A 17,186-nucleotide genomic window follows, 5' to 3' on the forward strand; every position below is an offset into this window, starting at 1 on the left:
TGATCACTAGTAGCTCGGGCTCCTAGCTCCCAGTGAAAGCGCAGAGAACGAGAGGACGCCACACTTTCAGACGAATATTTCTTGCTCACGGACCAGGAGATTCCCAGCAGAGGAGCCCCACGTGTCGCCAGGGCGACTCTTGTGGCCGGCACAGCGGTTTTGCTGGTGCCTTAGCGCGCCAGTTTTTGGTGCAGAGTCCGGAGATTCCCAGGCAGAAAAGCACCATCAATCATAACAGTACTATTTTGGCCGGCACAGTGGACTGCTCAGATTTTGGCGCTGGGAATCAACAAGTTGGACGTCTGCTCAGAGACCTAGTTAGAAAGTCGGTAATTACAAAGACAACAGATGGATAAATATATAATGAAGGGAAGAAATCAGTGTAAAAAGGCAGAGAATACTCAAAATCAGAATGCCTCTCCCTCCACAGGGGATTGCAATTCCTCATCAGTAACGGAACAAGGCTTAATAGATCACGAGTGTGTTCCAATAACAGAAGCAGGCTTCAAAACGTGGGTGATAAGAAACTTCTGTGAATTAAAAGAACTTGTTCTAACCCAATGCAAAGAAACTAAGAACCTTGAAAAAAGGTTTGACGAAATGTTAACGAGAATGGACAATTTAGAGAGGAATATAAGTGAATTGATGGAGCTGAAAAACACAACACGAGAACTTCGCGAAGTATGCACAAGTTTAAACAGTCGAATTGATCAAGTAGAAGAAAGGACATCAGAAGTCGAGAACCAGCTCAGTGAAATGAAATGAGAAGACAAGATTGGAGAAAAAAGGATGAAAAGGAATGAGCAAAGTCTCCAGGAAATATGGGACTATGTGAAAAGACCTAATTTACGTTTGATAGGTGTACCTGAATGTGACAAAGAGAATGAATCCAAGTTGGAAAATACTCTTCAGGATATCATTCAGGAAAACTTTCCCAACCTGGCAAGGCAGGGTAATATTCAACTCCAGGTAATACACAGAACACCACAAAGATATTCTTCAAGAAGACCAACCCCAAGGCACATAATTGCCAGATTTATTAGGGTTGAAATGAAGGAGAAAATACTAAGGGCAGCCAGAGAGAAAGGTCAGGTTACCCATAAAGGGAAACCTATCAGACTTACAGCAGATCTCTCAGCAGAAACCCTACAAGCCAGAAAAGAATGGGGACCAATATTTAACATCCTTAAAGAAAAAAACTTTCAACCCAGAATTTCCTATCCAGCCAAACTAAGCTTTATAATCGAAGGAAAAATTAAATCCTTGGCAAACAAACAAGTACTTAGAGAGTTCACCACCACCAGGCCTGCTTTACAAGAGCTTCTGAAAGAAGCACTATACATATAAAGGAACAACCAATATCAGCCTTTCCAAAAATATATCAAAAAGAAAAGAACATTAACACAATGAAAAATTTACACTAACTAATGAGCAAAACAGCCAGCTAGCATCAAATGCTAGTATTAAAGTTATATATATTCTAATTGGATAAAAAGCCAAAACCCTTTGCTATGCTGCATCCAGACCCATCTCACTTGCAACGATACACAAAGACTCAAAACAAAGAGAAGGAGGAAGATTTATCAACCAATCAGAGAGTAAAAATAAACAAATAAAAAGCAGGAGATGCAATTCTCACCTCTGATAAAGTAGACTTTAAAGTAACAAAGAGCAAAAGAGGCAAAGAAGGACATTACATAATGGCAAAAAGATCAATGTAACAAGAACAGCTAACGATTTTATAGATCAACGAGACAGAAAATTAACAAGGACATCCAGGACTTGAACTCAGACCCGGAACAAGTAAACTTAATAAACATTTATAGAACTCTCCACTTCAAATACATAAAACATACATTACCACCTCACACCTATTCCATAAGTGACTACATAATTGGAAGTAAATCACTCCTCAGTAATCGCATAGCATTTCATAGGTTTAAATGAAATATTGGTTGGCTGCTCGTTTGTTATTTTCTTCCCTTATTCTTTCCTGTTTACATCAAGTATAATTATTAGTATAAAAGAGGTTTTCAATACCCATTACTAAACTGCATTCTAGCCTGGGCAAGAAAGCAATACTCCCATTCTCTCTCTCTCTTTCTCTTCCTTTTTCCTCCTCTTCTTTATTCTTTTTCTTTCTTTCTTTCAAAAAAAAAAAAAACAAACAAAATATACTACAAAGCTAAAGTACTCAAAACATTATGGTACAGGCATAAAAAAGGTATATGGACCAATAGAACAGATAAAAAAGTTAATTAAAATTGTTACTTCTTTTAGATAACTTATTATACTATTTTTTTCAAAAATACTACTTGGACTTCTTTACTTTGAGTTCCTTTATCATTCACAATTAACCTTCTCTGGGGAATTCAGGAAGTAGGAGAATCAAATAACAATTTTTAAAGTTAGATTTATTATGTCTAAATATTGAAAATAAAAAGAAATAAGTAGCTTCTAATGGAAATGTTGGAGGAAGTTATAAAAAAAATCTGGAAGGTTGCATATTAGAATGCTTAAATGTTTTCTCTAGTACATTTTTCTGAAGGGGCTACAGAGGATTAAAATGGATTTGTAAAGAAGAAAGACATAGAGGGAAAGAAGAAAAGGAAGGAAGGAAGGAAGGAAAGAAGGCAGGAAGGGAGGGAAGGGGGAGGGAGGGAGAAGGAAAGAAGAAAAAAAGAAAATGAGAGCAAAGGAAGGAATGATGGAAGGAGGAAGGAAGGAAGGAAGGAAAGGAAGGAAGGGAGGGAGGGAGGAAGGAAGAAAGGGAGGGAGAAAAAGGAAGGAAGGAAAGAAAGAAAGCAAATGAAGGGAAAGATGGAAGATAGGAAGGAAGGAAAGAAGAAAGGGAAGGAAAAATGTAAAGGAAGATTAATGTACACTTATGGGCAATATTCTCTTCAAAATTTTTTGAAAGATATCACACAATCCCTTGTTGTCAGAAAATATAGAGAATACAAATTTCTGAAAAATTAGGGCAGTTGGGGTTTGTGGATTTTATTGGTTTCATTGTTTTCTTCAGTGAACTTAATCTCCTTGTATTATTAAGTCTCAACCCTTAATAATTTAGTGAGTTTCATATGCCTTCTCAGGAAAAAAATGTTCAGATAGACATTTCACTTGGTATATGTGTATAAAGGTAGAAAGATCATTTCTAACAATCATTGATAAACATTTTATAAAGAATTTATCTGCCAATTAAAATACCTAAGTCATCCACAAATCTGCTTCTATTGAAGTGTTTTTTTTTATTTATTTTTTTTTTTTTTGAGACGGAGTTTCACTCTTGTTACCCAAGCTGGAGTGCAATGGCACTATCTCGGCTCACCGCAACCTCCACCTCCTGGGTTCAAGCAATTCTCCTGCCTCAGCCTCCTGAGTAGCTGGGATTACAGGCATGCGCCACCATGCCCAGCTAATTTTTTGTAGTTTTAGTAGAGACGGGGTTTCACCGTGTTGACCAGGATGGTCTCGATCTCTTGACCTCGTGATCCACCCGCCTCAGCCTCCCAAAGTGCCTTTGCACATATTTTACATGTTCTTCATGTGTTTTATAATTTTATTGTTTTTCAATGTGTAAGAATGAAATGTGAATCCTGAAGTATAACATTTTGTTTTGTTGTAAATACTTATTTCTAGAAATATCAAAGCATTTCCAGTGAGAGATTGTTAGGGTGAGGAGGCTATCATATTGATTCCTCTTACAATGGAGTTGAACTAAAGATAGGTCATCATTTAAGATATATTGAATTCATCTTTGATTATTCCAATGCCTGTGATCCTGAACCAGGATTTCTTTTGTTTTGTTTTTTATTATTTAGATTGGTGAAAAGTTAATCAAAAATTTAATTAATTTTTCTCACTTTTTGATTTTACTCTATAAATAGGGCCCTAAAATACAGTTACTATGAGAGTATACAGAAATATGTATATGATTTTTATATATTACTAATCTCTCTCATTTCTTGCTGTTTTCTTACAAAACTCTGGGAGAGGGATGACTGACAAGCAAAAAATTGTTTGACTGAGCTATTTCTCCTCTCATTGGTGCTTTCATTCATTCATTCACCCAATCTCAAAGGTTTTCTAAAGTTGGGTGTTTCTTCTTATGCCTGCTAAATTTTTGTACCTGTACGTAACTATACTGTAAGTCTATCATCTCCATGGACAGAAGCTACCAAAGCTCTCTGTCCTCATAAGAATACCTAATTCAACTCGAAGTATAATTAATCAAGTTTTTTGTGCATCCAGCCCTCTTCACTGATCCATATAAAATATGGGAAATTAATTTTAAAAATATATTTAGCTAAGCCAAAACATCTAAGTACTATCATTTTATCCCATAATCAATATGAAAATTATTAACAAGGTATTATGCATTATTTTTGTACATTTCTAAATCTGGTGTGCACTTTAGTCTTATAGCACATCTTAGTTTGCATGCTAAATTTTTATTGATAATACTTTATAGGTATTTTATTAAATTTATTGTTAAAAAGATTTATATAGCTAAGCTATTCCAAAAATACTTAAATTATCAATTTTTATAATTAAATTTTAATTAATTATAAGTACATAGTATTATAAATTTAAATATTTAACTCATTAGTCATGTTTCAAGTATACACTTGCTATATGTAATTAATGCCTACTGTATTGGACAGCATAGTGAACAGCACAACTCTAGCAGTTCTTTTTGTCTTGAATTTTCTTCTCTCCAAATTCATTTTCCTAACACTCTTTCATTCTTGAAATCCTTGCCCAAATCTCAGCATTTGAATGACTCTAACTTAACTACATTACTTAACTTAGCTTCTTCCATCTGCCCACCTACAATGGCATTCTTCGTTTTTCTTACCTTGCTCTTTTTGATGAAAAGATCCAAATTCTGTAAAAATGTGAAGAGATTTATTCTGAGCCAAACACAAGTGACCATGGCCCAAAGCACAGTCTAAAGAGGCTCTATGAATAGGAGTCCAAAGTGGCTAGGCTACTTCTTGATTTTATATATTTTAGGGAGACATAAGATATCAATCAATACATATAAGACATATATTGCTTTGGTCTAGAATCATGGACGGATTCAAAGATTTTCTGATTGGCAATTGGTTTAAAGCGTGTAGTTGTTATCTAAAGACCTGGAATCAATAGAGAGGAGTGTCTGGGTAAAGAGAAAGGGTTGTGGAGACAAAGGATTTTATTATGCAGATGAAGCTTCTAAGTAGAGAGCTTCAGAGAAAATAGATTGTAAATGTTTCTTATCAGACTTAAAAAGGTGCCAGAATCAGTTAATTCTTTCCTAGATAAAAGAAAAGACCTGGAAAGTGAAGCAGATTCTCTACAGAAGGTAGATTTTCCCCCACAAGAGGTAGCTTCTTTGTAGGACTATGTCAAGAAATATATTTGAGGGTGATGACTAAGCTTTTTTTTTTTTTTGGCCTAAATTCCTATCTAAGTGATTTGGGGAGTCATGACTTACAAACCATAAATTCTCATCAGATTGGTTTTATTTAACTGTATGTGTCATAATATATTTCCTAAGCTGACTCTAGACAAGACAAGAAAGAAAAGCAAACTATTTTAGTCCAATACATGCTTCTTTGGCATATCTTGAAATGACTGCAAAGCTGTCCTCTGTGAGGGAAAATTTGTATCTGTAAAAAATATCTATTAACATAGCTAGATCTTTCTCTTCCAGGCCCTCCCAATCCTAAAGAGAGTAACTAAAATCTACCATCTTTTAAAGATATGAGTAGAAAACACTTGTCATCAATTGTCTCTAAGGGCAGCCACTGTAAAACTTTAAAGAACCTTGGTCTCCACAGTTGTTTATCTTAACCTGAACATTTCCTTTCCATGGATCCCAGGTTTTTAGAGAAACTCAAACAACTGTTAACCAGAAAATGTTTAAATTTACCTATAGCCTGGAAGTCCTCCAGCTTTCAGTTTTCCTGCCTTTTACGATCAAACCAATGTATTTCTTATATGTATTTGATTGATGTCTCATGCCTCCCTAAAATGTATAAAACCAAGCTGCACCCCGACCATCCTGGTCACAGGTTCTCAGGACGTCCTGAGGACTGTGTCATGAGCCATGATCATTTACATTTGGCTCAGAATAAATATCTTCAAATATTTTACAGAATTTGACTCTTTTTGTTGACATGGGTAAAATACTTCAATTTCTTTCAGGGTCTCCTATCTGTCATGTTAGTATCTTATTGCTACAAAGTGTCTGTTTTGTCAGTTTTAAAGTCTCTGTTTTAATGTTAATGTTGGTCAGTTATGCCTAAATTCCAAAAGGAGGAAAGTATAATGAGACATGTCCAATCCCTCCTTTCCATCATAGCCTGAGCTAGTTTTTCAGGTTAACTTTGAAATGCACTTGTCTAAGAAGAGAGGGTCCATTCAGTTGGTTGGGAGGGCTTAGAACTTTATTTTTGGTTTACATTCTAAATATTTCTTTATTACTTATTTGTTTTTTATCTCAAACTATATTGTAATATCAATTTATTTTCAGTCATAAACTGCATAATGACATTTCAGTTGATCAGGTACCACATATATAATGGTGGCCCCATAAAACTATAATGGAGCTGAATAATTCCTATGGCCTACTGTCACTGTAGCTGTCATAAGGTCATAGCACAATGCATTATTCATATGGTTATGGTGACAGTGATGTAAATAGACCTATTGTGCTGCCAGTTGTATAAAAGTATAGGACATACAATAATGTATAGTATATAATACTTGATATTAAATGGCTATGTTACTGCTTTATGCTTCTATGACATGATACTTTTTATCATTACCTTATATCACAAGCTATATCACAAGCAGCTAGAACAGTGCCTGAAGGGAAATAGGTATTCAATTAAACATTGTTAAATGAATGATATTTCCAAAAAATACATTGCAAAGTATTCTGTTACATTAGGTGATCTTCTTTTCCCAACCATATATAAACAAACTTGTTTTTGAGGGCACACGGATTTGAATTTTGCAATAAAGTGAAGTATGTCATGGTCTTTCTTCTATGTCTTGCATTATAATAGAAAAGAATGGGTGATCAGACAGAGAAGTAATGCAATTCCATGTATGTTTCTCCTTGCCCTCCTCCTCTGTTTTTTTCCAAGAGTTGTACATTAGGGTGAATAGAGTTGAGCAGTTATTGTTTGATGTTAACAGGTGTGAAAAGAATTGCTTTCCTGTATATGTTGAATATTCTAGTAAGCTAAAGAAAGAATGAATTTTCCAACCCCTTACATGTAGATTTTCCAGTGCTTTATTGTTTGTCTTACAAAGACTTTATTTTCTTGGTTGATTATCATAGTAAACACCGTCTTGACATGTGTTCACATCATAAACTTGCTGTTTTATGCAATGCCGCTTCAAGAATTTGACAGAATAACTAAAGGGGAATTGCTTGAACCTGGGAGACAGAGGTTGCAGTAAGCCAAGATCACACCACTGCACTCCAGCCTGGGAAACAGAGCAAGATTTCACCTTAAACAAAAAAAGAATAAAAAAAAAACCAAAGAAGGAAAATATCCAGGCCAAATTAGTATAGTAAGCTGATGGCACCAAATTGACACTCTCATTTCTAATGTGAATTGTAAATTCAATGTGTTCACTATATTTGCACCATTGATCATGACATTACTATAGCAGACTCCAAAGCAGAAACAGAGGAATACTTTTTTTTTTGATTAAAAGATCAGCTAATATCTTAATGTCATATTAATTTTTGTACCGTGTGTAGCTCACTCTTGTATATTATTGATATTTCGTAGGCCACATTTAAATTTGTTTGAAGAATGTCACAGAATTCCCAACTTCAACAGCACTAAGAGACAATTTAACTGTTTTCATTTCTGCCTCAGACTGCTTCCAGATTACCATTTCAATTCTAAAATCATCATAGCAATATTGTGTTTAGTCTTATTCATTCTTACAACAGAGATTATATTCTGCTCTTTAAACTCAGGAGGTTTGATTTAACAAAACTTGTGGCTTTCTCTTTTTATTGTATCTTGGTCTTAAAGAGATCCAATTAGATTTGATTTGGTTTTATTAATTTTCCAAAATGTTTGTCAGTAAACATTCACATTGCCTAGAGTGTTGAAGGATTAATTGGCAGATGTCATAAACTCCTTTTGTAGCTTACAACTGAAACTAAAGCCTATGCTTCTAAATGTTAATCCATTTTTTAGAACATTCTCAACCTCTAACATAGTTACAAAACAAATTTACTTTGTATCCTGTCAGTTATGTGTATAGTACTTGTCTTCTGAAACTGAGGCACGGAAGAAGGGGAAAAGTGTCAGAGTAGACAAATGGCAAAAGAAGATAACTTTTATATCATAGGCTACATATGACTTTATAATAACCAATAGCTATTAAATTGATCCAAGAAATTAAGCAATTTTCAGTGAAATGCAATCAGAAGGAAACTATTGTATCAAAATATAACAGTAACTTAGTTTTCTATTATGTTTGTTCTTTACTTTTGGTGAGCCTTTCCAAATCTTAATCACTAGCACAAAAATATCATTTGTGAAAAAAATCAATTGCATTTCAATTAGAAAATAAAAACTGCGAACATGGCTGATTAGGAGCAGCTCAGGACTGCAGCTCCCAGTGAAAGTGCAGAGGGTGAGTGCACACTGCATTTCCAGAGGGATTTTTATTGCCCACAGACCAGGAGATTCCCAGGCAGAGGAGCCCCATGGGTCACCGGTGCCGCTGTTTTGGCCAGCGCGGCTGTTTTCGCCAGCACGGCTGTTTTGGCCGGAGCCCCAGCACGGCAGTTCTCCATACAAAATACATGGGTCCGGGTGCCATTTTAGCTGGTGATTGGAGCTCCTGGGAGTGAGTCACACATTCAACTGATAAAAAAGGGGACTGAGACAGGGAGTCAGGCCAGGAGATTCCAGGGCAAAAAAGCACCACGAATCTCAGTACCGCTGTTTCAGCTGGCACAGTGGGTCACCGCACAGAAATCACAGATCCCGGCACCTTTTCAACAGACAAATGGAACACCTGAGAGACAGAGTAGACCATTCAACTAAAAAAAAACAAAAGGGGGGGCTCTGAGGTAGGGAGCCAGGTGATCAGGCTCAGTTGGTCCCACCCCCACAAAAAAACAGCAATTGGAGATGCTCTGGATTGAGAGTTTCACAGCAAGCACAGCTGAACCCAGGACGGTCCAGCTCTGTGGGAGAGGGGCGTCCACCATTACCGAGGCAGTCCGCCACTATGGAGGTAGCTTGCAATTGCTGAGGCAGCCCACCATTGCCGAGGCAGCCCACCATTACAGAGAGAGTCTGCGATTATATAGGTGGGCTGCCATTGCCAAGATAGTTCTAACTATATCCATATAAACAGGACTGCAGGGAAGTTCACATGGCAGATGGGCGGAACCCACAGTAGCTCAGCAAAGCCTCTGCAGGCAGACAGGGAGTAGGCTGCCTCCTCGCTGGGCAGAGCAGCCCTGAAAAAAGGCAGCAGCACAACAGAAACTCATAAATAAAGCCCTAACTCCCCAGGACAGAGCACCTGGGAAAAAAAAGGGGGGGGGTGTTTGAGTTCTACAGCAGCAGACTTAAACATACATGCCCAGCAGCTCTGAATGAGCTCACAGCTCAGCACTTGAGCTCCTATAAAGGACAGACTGTCTCCTCAAGCAGCTTCCTGATCCCCGTATATCCAAAGAGTCACTTCATAAAGGAGAGCTCAGACTGACATCTGGAGGGTATCCTTCTGGGACAAAGACAGCAGAAGAAGAAACTGGCAGGAACCCTTACTGTTCTGCAGCCACTGCAAGTGATCCCCAGGCAAGCAGGGCCTGGAGTGGGCCTCAGCAGTCCTACAGCAGAGGGGCCTGAATGTAAGAAGGAAAACTAAGAAACAGAAATAAATAACTTCATCAACAACAAACTGGACATCCACTCAGAGACCCCATCTGAAAGTCAAAAACTACAAAGACGACAGGTGGATAAATCCACAAAGATGGGAAGAAACCAGCAAAAAAAGGATAAAAACACCCAAACCAGAATGTTTCTCCTCCTAAAAGGGATCACAACTCCTCACCAGCAAGGGAACAAGGCTGGATGGAGAATGAGTGTAATGAATTGACAGAATCAGACTTCAGAAGGTGGGTAATAAGAAACTTCTGTGAGCTAAAAGAACATGTTCTAACCCAATGCAAAGAAACTAAGAACCTTGAAAAAAGATGTGATGAACTGCTAACAAGAATAAACAACTTAGAGAGGAATATAAGTGAACTGATGGAGCTGGAAAACACAACATGAGAACTTCATGAAGCATACACAAGTTTCAATAGCCAAATTAACAAAGCAGAAGAAAGGATATCAGAGGTCGAACACCAACTCAATAAAATAAAACGAGAAGGCAAGATTAGAGAAAAAAGGGTAAAAAGGAATAAACAAAGCCTCCAAGAAATGGGACTATGTGAAAAGACCTAATCTAAGTTTGATAGGTGTACCTGAATGTGATGGAGAGAATGAATTCAAGCTGGAAAATACTCTTCAGAACATTATCCAGGAAAATTTCCCCAACCTAGCAAGGCAGGCCAACATTCAATCCAGGAAATACAGAGAACAACACAGAGATATTCCTCAAAAAGAGCAACCCCAAGGCACATAATCGTCAGATTCACCAGGGTTGAAATGAAGGAAAAAATGCCAAGGGCAGCCAGAGAAAAAGGTCAGGTTACCCACAAAGGGAAGCCCATGAGACTCACAATGTATCTCTCAGCAGAAACCCTAGAAGCCAGAAGAGAAAGTGAGGGCCAATATTCAACATCCTTAAAGAAAATAACTTTCAACCTGGAATTTCATATCCAAACTAAGATACATAAGTGAAGGAAAAATAAAATCCTTTACGAACAAGCAACTACTCAGAGATTTCATCACCACCAGGCCTTCTTTACAAGAGCTCCTGAATGAGGCACTAAATATAGAAAGGAACAACCAGTACCAGCAACTCCAAAAACATACCAAATGGTAAAGAGCATCAACACAATGAAGAAACTGCATCAACTAACGGGCAAAACAGCCACCTAGCATCAAAATGGCAGGATCAAATTCAAACAAAGCAATATTGGTCAACATGGTGAAACCCCGCCTCTACTAAAAATACAAAAAATTAGCTGGGCATGGTGGCACATGCCTGTAATCCCAGCTACTCAGGAGGCTGAGGCAGGAGAATTGCCTGAATCCAAGAGGTGGAGGTTGCGGTGAGCCGAGATAGCAACATTGCACTCCAGCCTGGGTAACATTAGCAAAAATCCGTCTCAAAAAATATATATATATATTAACCCTAAATGTAAATGGGCTAAATGCCCCAATCAAAAGACACAGACTGGCAAATTGGATAAAAAGCCAAAACCTATCAGTGTACTGTATCCAGGAAACCCATCTCACATGCAAGGATACACAAAGGCTCAAAATAAAGGGATGGAGGAAGATTTACCAAGCAAACGGAGAGCAAAAAAAAATAGGAGTTGCAATTCTCGTCTCTGATAAAATAGACTTTAAACTAACAAAGACCAAAATAGACAAAGAAGGACATTACATAATGGTAAAAGGATCAATGCAACAAGAAGAGCTAATGATCTTAAATATATACGCACCCAATACAGGAGCACCCACATACATAAGGCAACTTCTTAATGACTTACAAAGAGACTTAGATTCCCACACAATAATAGTGGGTGACTTTAACACTCCACTGCCAATATTAGATAGATCAACGAGACAGAAAATTAACAAGGATATCCAGGACTTGAACTCAGACCTGCAACAAGCTAACCTAATAGACATTTACAGAACTCTCCACCCCAAATCCACAGAATATGCATTCTTCTCAGCACCACATCACACCTACTCTAAAATTGACCACACAATTAGAAGTAAATCACTCCTCAGCAAATGCAAAAGAATGGAAACCATAACAAACAGTCTCTCAGACCACAGTGCAATCAAGTTAGAACTCAGAATTCAGAAACTAACTCAGAACCACACAGCTTTATGGAAACTGAACAACTGGCTCTTGAATGTTGACTGGATAAACAATGAAATGAAGGCAGACATAAGGATGTTCTTCGAAACCAACGAGAACAAAGACACAACATACCAGAATCTCTGGGACATGTTTAAAGCAGTGTCTAGAGGAAAATATATAGCAATAAATGCCCACATGAGAAGCACGGAGAGATCTAAAATTGACACCCTATCATCCAAATTGAAAGAGCTAGAAGAGCAACACCAAGAAAACTCAAAACCTAGCAGAAGAAAAGAAACAACTAAGATCAGAGCAGAACTGAAGGAGATAGAGACACAAAAAACCCTTCAAAAAATCAATAAATCCAGGAGCTGGTTTTTTGAAAAGATCAAGAAAATAGACAAACTACTAGTCAGATTAATAAAAAAGAAAACAGAGAAGAATCAAATAGATGCAATAAAAAATGATAAAGGGGATATCACCACAGATTCCACAGAAATACAAACCATCATCAGAGATTATTACAAACAACTCTATGGACATAAACTAGTAAATCTGGAAGAAATGGATAAATTCCTGGACACTTGCCTCCTCCTAAGCCTAAACCAGGAATAAGTGGAAACCCTGAACAGATTAATAACAAGGTCTGAAGTTGAGGCAGCAATTAAGAGATTACCACCCAAAAAAAGCCCAGGTCCAGATGGACTCACAGCCAAATTCTACCGGACATACAAAGAGGAGCTGGTACCATTCCTTCTGAAACTATTCCAAAAAATCCAAAAAGAGGGAACCCTTCTCAAATCATTTTATGAGACCAACATCATTCTGATACCAAAACCCAGCAGAGACTCACCAAGAAAAGAAAACTTCAGGCCAATATCCATGAAGAACATAGATGCAAAAATCTTCAATAAAATACCAGCAAAAATTCAATCTTCAATAAAATACTGGCAAAAATTCAACGGCACGTTATACTAAAAACCCTCAATAAACCCTAAATAAACTAGTTATCAAAATAATAAAAGCTATTGATGACAAATCAACAGCCAATATCATACTGAATGGGCAAAAACTGGAAACATTCCCTTTGAAATCTGGCACTAGACAAGGATGCCCTCTCTCACCACTCCTATTCAATATGGTATTGGAAGTTCTAGCCAGAGCAATCAGGCAAGAAAAAGAAATAAAGGGTATTCAAATAGGAAAGAAGGAAGTCAAATTGTCTCTACTTGCAGACGACATGATTGTATATCTAGAAGACCCACTGTCTCAGCCCAAAATCTCCTGAAACCGATAAGCAACTTCAACAAAGTCTCAGGATACAAAATCAATGTGCAAAAATCACAAGCATTCCTGTACAGCAATAACAGACTTAAAGAGAGCCAAATCAACAATGAACTGTAATTCACAATTGCTACAAAGAGAATAAAATACCTAGGAATACAACTAACAAGGAAGGTACAGAACCTCTTCAAGGAGAACTACAAACCACTGTGCAACGAAATAAGAGAGTACACAAACAGATGGAGAAACATTCTATGCTCAAGGATAGGAAGAACAAACATCGTGAAAATGGTCATACTGCCCAAAGTAATTTACAGATTCAATTCTATCCCCATCAAGCTACCGATGACCTTCTTCACAGAACTGGAAAAAACCACCTTAAACTTCATGTGGAACCAAAAGAGAGCCCACATAGCCAAGTCAATTCTAAGCAAAAAGAACAAAGCGGGAGGCATCATACTACTGGACTTCAAACTATACTACAAGGCTACAATAATCAAAACAGCATGGTACTAGTACCAAAACAGAGATATAGAATAATGGAACAGAACAGAGGCCTCGGAGGCAACACAACACATCTACAACCATCTAATCTTTGACAAATCTGACAAAAACAAGCAATAGGGAAAGGATACCCTGTTTAATAAATGGTGTTGGGAAAACTGGCTAGCCATGTGCAGAAAGCAGAAACTGGACCCCTTCCTGACACCTTACACTAAAATTAACTCCAGATGGATTAAAGACTTAAACATAAGACCTAACACCATAAAAACCCTAGAAGAAAATCTAGGCAAAACCATTCAGGACATAGGCGTAGGCCAGGACTTCATGACCAAAACACCAAAAGCATTGGCAACAAAAGCCAAAATAGACAAATGGGACCTAATTAAATTCCACAGCTTCTGCACGGCAAAAGAAACAGTCATTAGACTGAATCGGCAACCAACAGAATAGGAAAAAATTTTTGCAATCTACCCATCTGACAAAGGGCTAATATCCAGAATCTACAAATAACTAAAACAGGTTTACAAGAGAAAAACAAACAAGCCCATTTAAAAGTGAGCGAAGGATATGAACAGACACTTTACAAAAGAAGATATATATGAGGCCAACAAACATGAAAAAAAGCTCACCATCACTGGTCATTAGAGAAATGCAAATCAAAACTACACTGAGATACCATCTCACGCCAGTTAGAATGGCAATCATTAAAAAATATGGGGACAACAGAGGCTGGAGAGGATGTGGAAAAATAAGAACACTTTTACACTGTTGTTGGGAGTGTAAATTAGTTCAACCATTGTGGAAGACAGTATGCAGATTCCTCAAGGACCCAGAAACAGAAATTCCATTTGACCCAGCAATCCATTACTGGGTATATATCCAAAGGATTATAAATCGTTCTACTATAAGGACACATGCACACGAATGTTCACTGCAGCACTGTTTACAATAGCAAAGACTTGGAACCAACCCAAATGCCTATCGATGATAGACTGGACGGGGAAAATGTGGCACATATACACCAGGGAGTATTATGCAGCCATCAAAAACAATGAGTTCGTGTCCTTTGTAGGGACATGGATAAACTTGGAAACCATCATTCTCAGCAAACTGACACAAGAACAGAAAATCAAACACTGCATGTTCTCACTCATAGGTGGGTGTTGAACACTGAGAACACATGGACACAGGGAAGGGAGCATCACACACTGGGGTCTGTTGGGGGGAAATAGGTGAGGGACAGTGGGGGGTGGGGTGTTAGGGAGAGATAGCCTGGGGAGAAATGCCAGATATAGGTGATGGGGAGGAAGGCAGCAAATCACACTGCCATGTGTGTACCTATGCAACAATCTTGCACGTTCTTCACATGTACATCACAACCTAAAATGGAATAAAATAAATTGAAAAAATATTAAATATGAAAATAAAAGAAATCATTGCTTCACTCAAGATTAAAAAAAAGAGAAAAAGAAAAGATTTCCTGTCAGAAACTGAAATTCATCAATTGCATCTAGCAAACTTTTAGTCTTCAAAGTCTCTTGATGAAGGCACTATATTACATCATCATTGTGACTCACAATGTAGCTGATGACCAAAGTTAAAATCCACACAATGATCTTGCTATAGCTATTAAGTTAGCATCTGAAGATATTAGCTATAAGTTAAAGTATTAATGTTGCATTTGGGATATTTATTTTCTCTCTCCATATATTATTGATACCATTTATAGCAGCTGAATATATCCTTGAGTCTCTGGCAGAAGTTTCATTAAAAGGAAAAATTCAATCCATTATAACAGAACTCAGATCAACAAAAGGACAACACACTGGGTCATTGGTGGAGTTCAAACTTTCTTTGTGCCTTATCATTTCAGGGGTTTTCTCTCCAGGAAAATGGCAAGTATGAAACTGCCCAAGCCCTTGTTTTGAGATTATCTTTCTTAGGAGTACAAGATTAATAGTAGAGTGCAAACAGCATTAGATACTAATGTCCTATAACACTATGGAAGACTTCATAATTCTCCCTAATTTCTGTTTTGTAATTTATTTTATGTCCAGTGAAGAAACAGAATTTTTACTTCGATGTATGTTGGAGTTTAGAAAAAATAAGAATATTTTCATTTAATATTTGATTCCACAGTAACACAACTGATAATAATTTATTTTGTTTTTAACCAAAAACACCAATTTTAAAAATTACATCTTTCCAAGTTAACTAATCTTTGTGTAAATTCAGTACTATTAATATCAAATTCCAAGATATGATAAAAAGAAAAGTGGCTTTAGATTTGTCAATATCAAATCATTTTCTTCAATTTTTCTTTTAGTTTTTCAAGCCAGTTTACATAATGCTGTCAATAAGAATTAAAACCTTCTCAGTATTGATTAATGTATAATAAATGTCTAAAATCAACATTGTTTGTATTGTGTTAAAATTCAATTCCAGTACAAATCCTTGTCCATAGTTAACTAGTTCACAAATAACCTTTTTTGTTTCATGGTATCGCTAAACTTAGCTCCTTCATGCAGTGCAACACCTGTGAGAAAATTCAAATCACAAGCCCATTTTTGACTTTTATGAAAGATTTTTTTTCTGCCAAGTATGCCTTATGTGTGTTAAGGTTATTTGGAATTTTAATTAATAGTAGAGTAAATCTCTATAAAATTATTTTATAAAACAACCAATAAGCATTGAAAAAGAACAAAATTTATAAAATTTATTATAATCTAATTATATCTGTTTCATAAATTATTCAGTGTTAAATGACTTTTAACAACTGTATCCATGACATTTTCCACAAAATCTGCTAAAGAAAACTGAACACAGATATTTTTAATTATTTAATAGAATGGAGCAAACCAGTAAAAGAAAAATCAATCTATTGTTTAAAATGTTAATGACTACAGATTATTACCTAATACAGCTGGAGTGCAGTCCATTGGTACAGGAACTTTTTTTTTCAGTCTAGCTGATATTCTTTGACAGATGTACATGAACTAAAACATGTCTGTGAAGAGTTCACTATTACTGTTGATGAATTCAATAAAATATTTACTTGCAAGTTTGAAAGTTCTTTGGAACAAAACAGTTAAAAAAGTAGTAATTTTACAGTGCCTCTTATATTGCAACACTCACCTAAAACTAAAGAAAATTACTGGAGAGAGATCCAAGATGGCTGATTACTAGCAGCTCAGGATTGTAGCTCCCAGTGAAAGCACAGAGAATGAGAGGACTCCACAATTTCAGACGAATTTTTGTCACTCATGGACCAGGAGATTCCCAGCGGAGGAGCCCCATGGGTCATCAGCACAACTCTGGTGGCCAGCGCGGCGGTTCTTGGTGCAGAGTAAATGGGACTGGGTCCC

This window comes from Aotus nancymaae, unplaced genomic scaffold (genome assembly GCF_030222135.1).
Source record: "Aotus nancymaae isolate 86718 unplaced genomic scaffold, 86718_ANA_hifiasm-v0.15.2.pri h1tg000003l, whole genome shotgun sequence".
Classification (NCBI taxonomy): Eukaryota; Metazoa; Chordata; class Mammalia; order Primates; family Aotidae; genus Aotus; species Aotus nancymaae.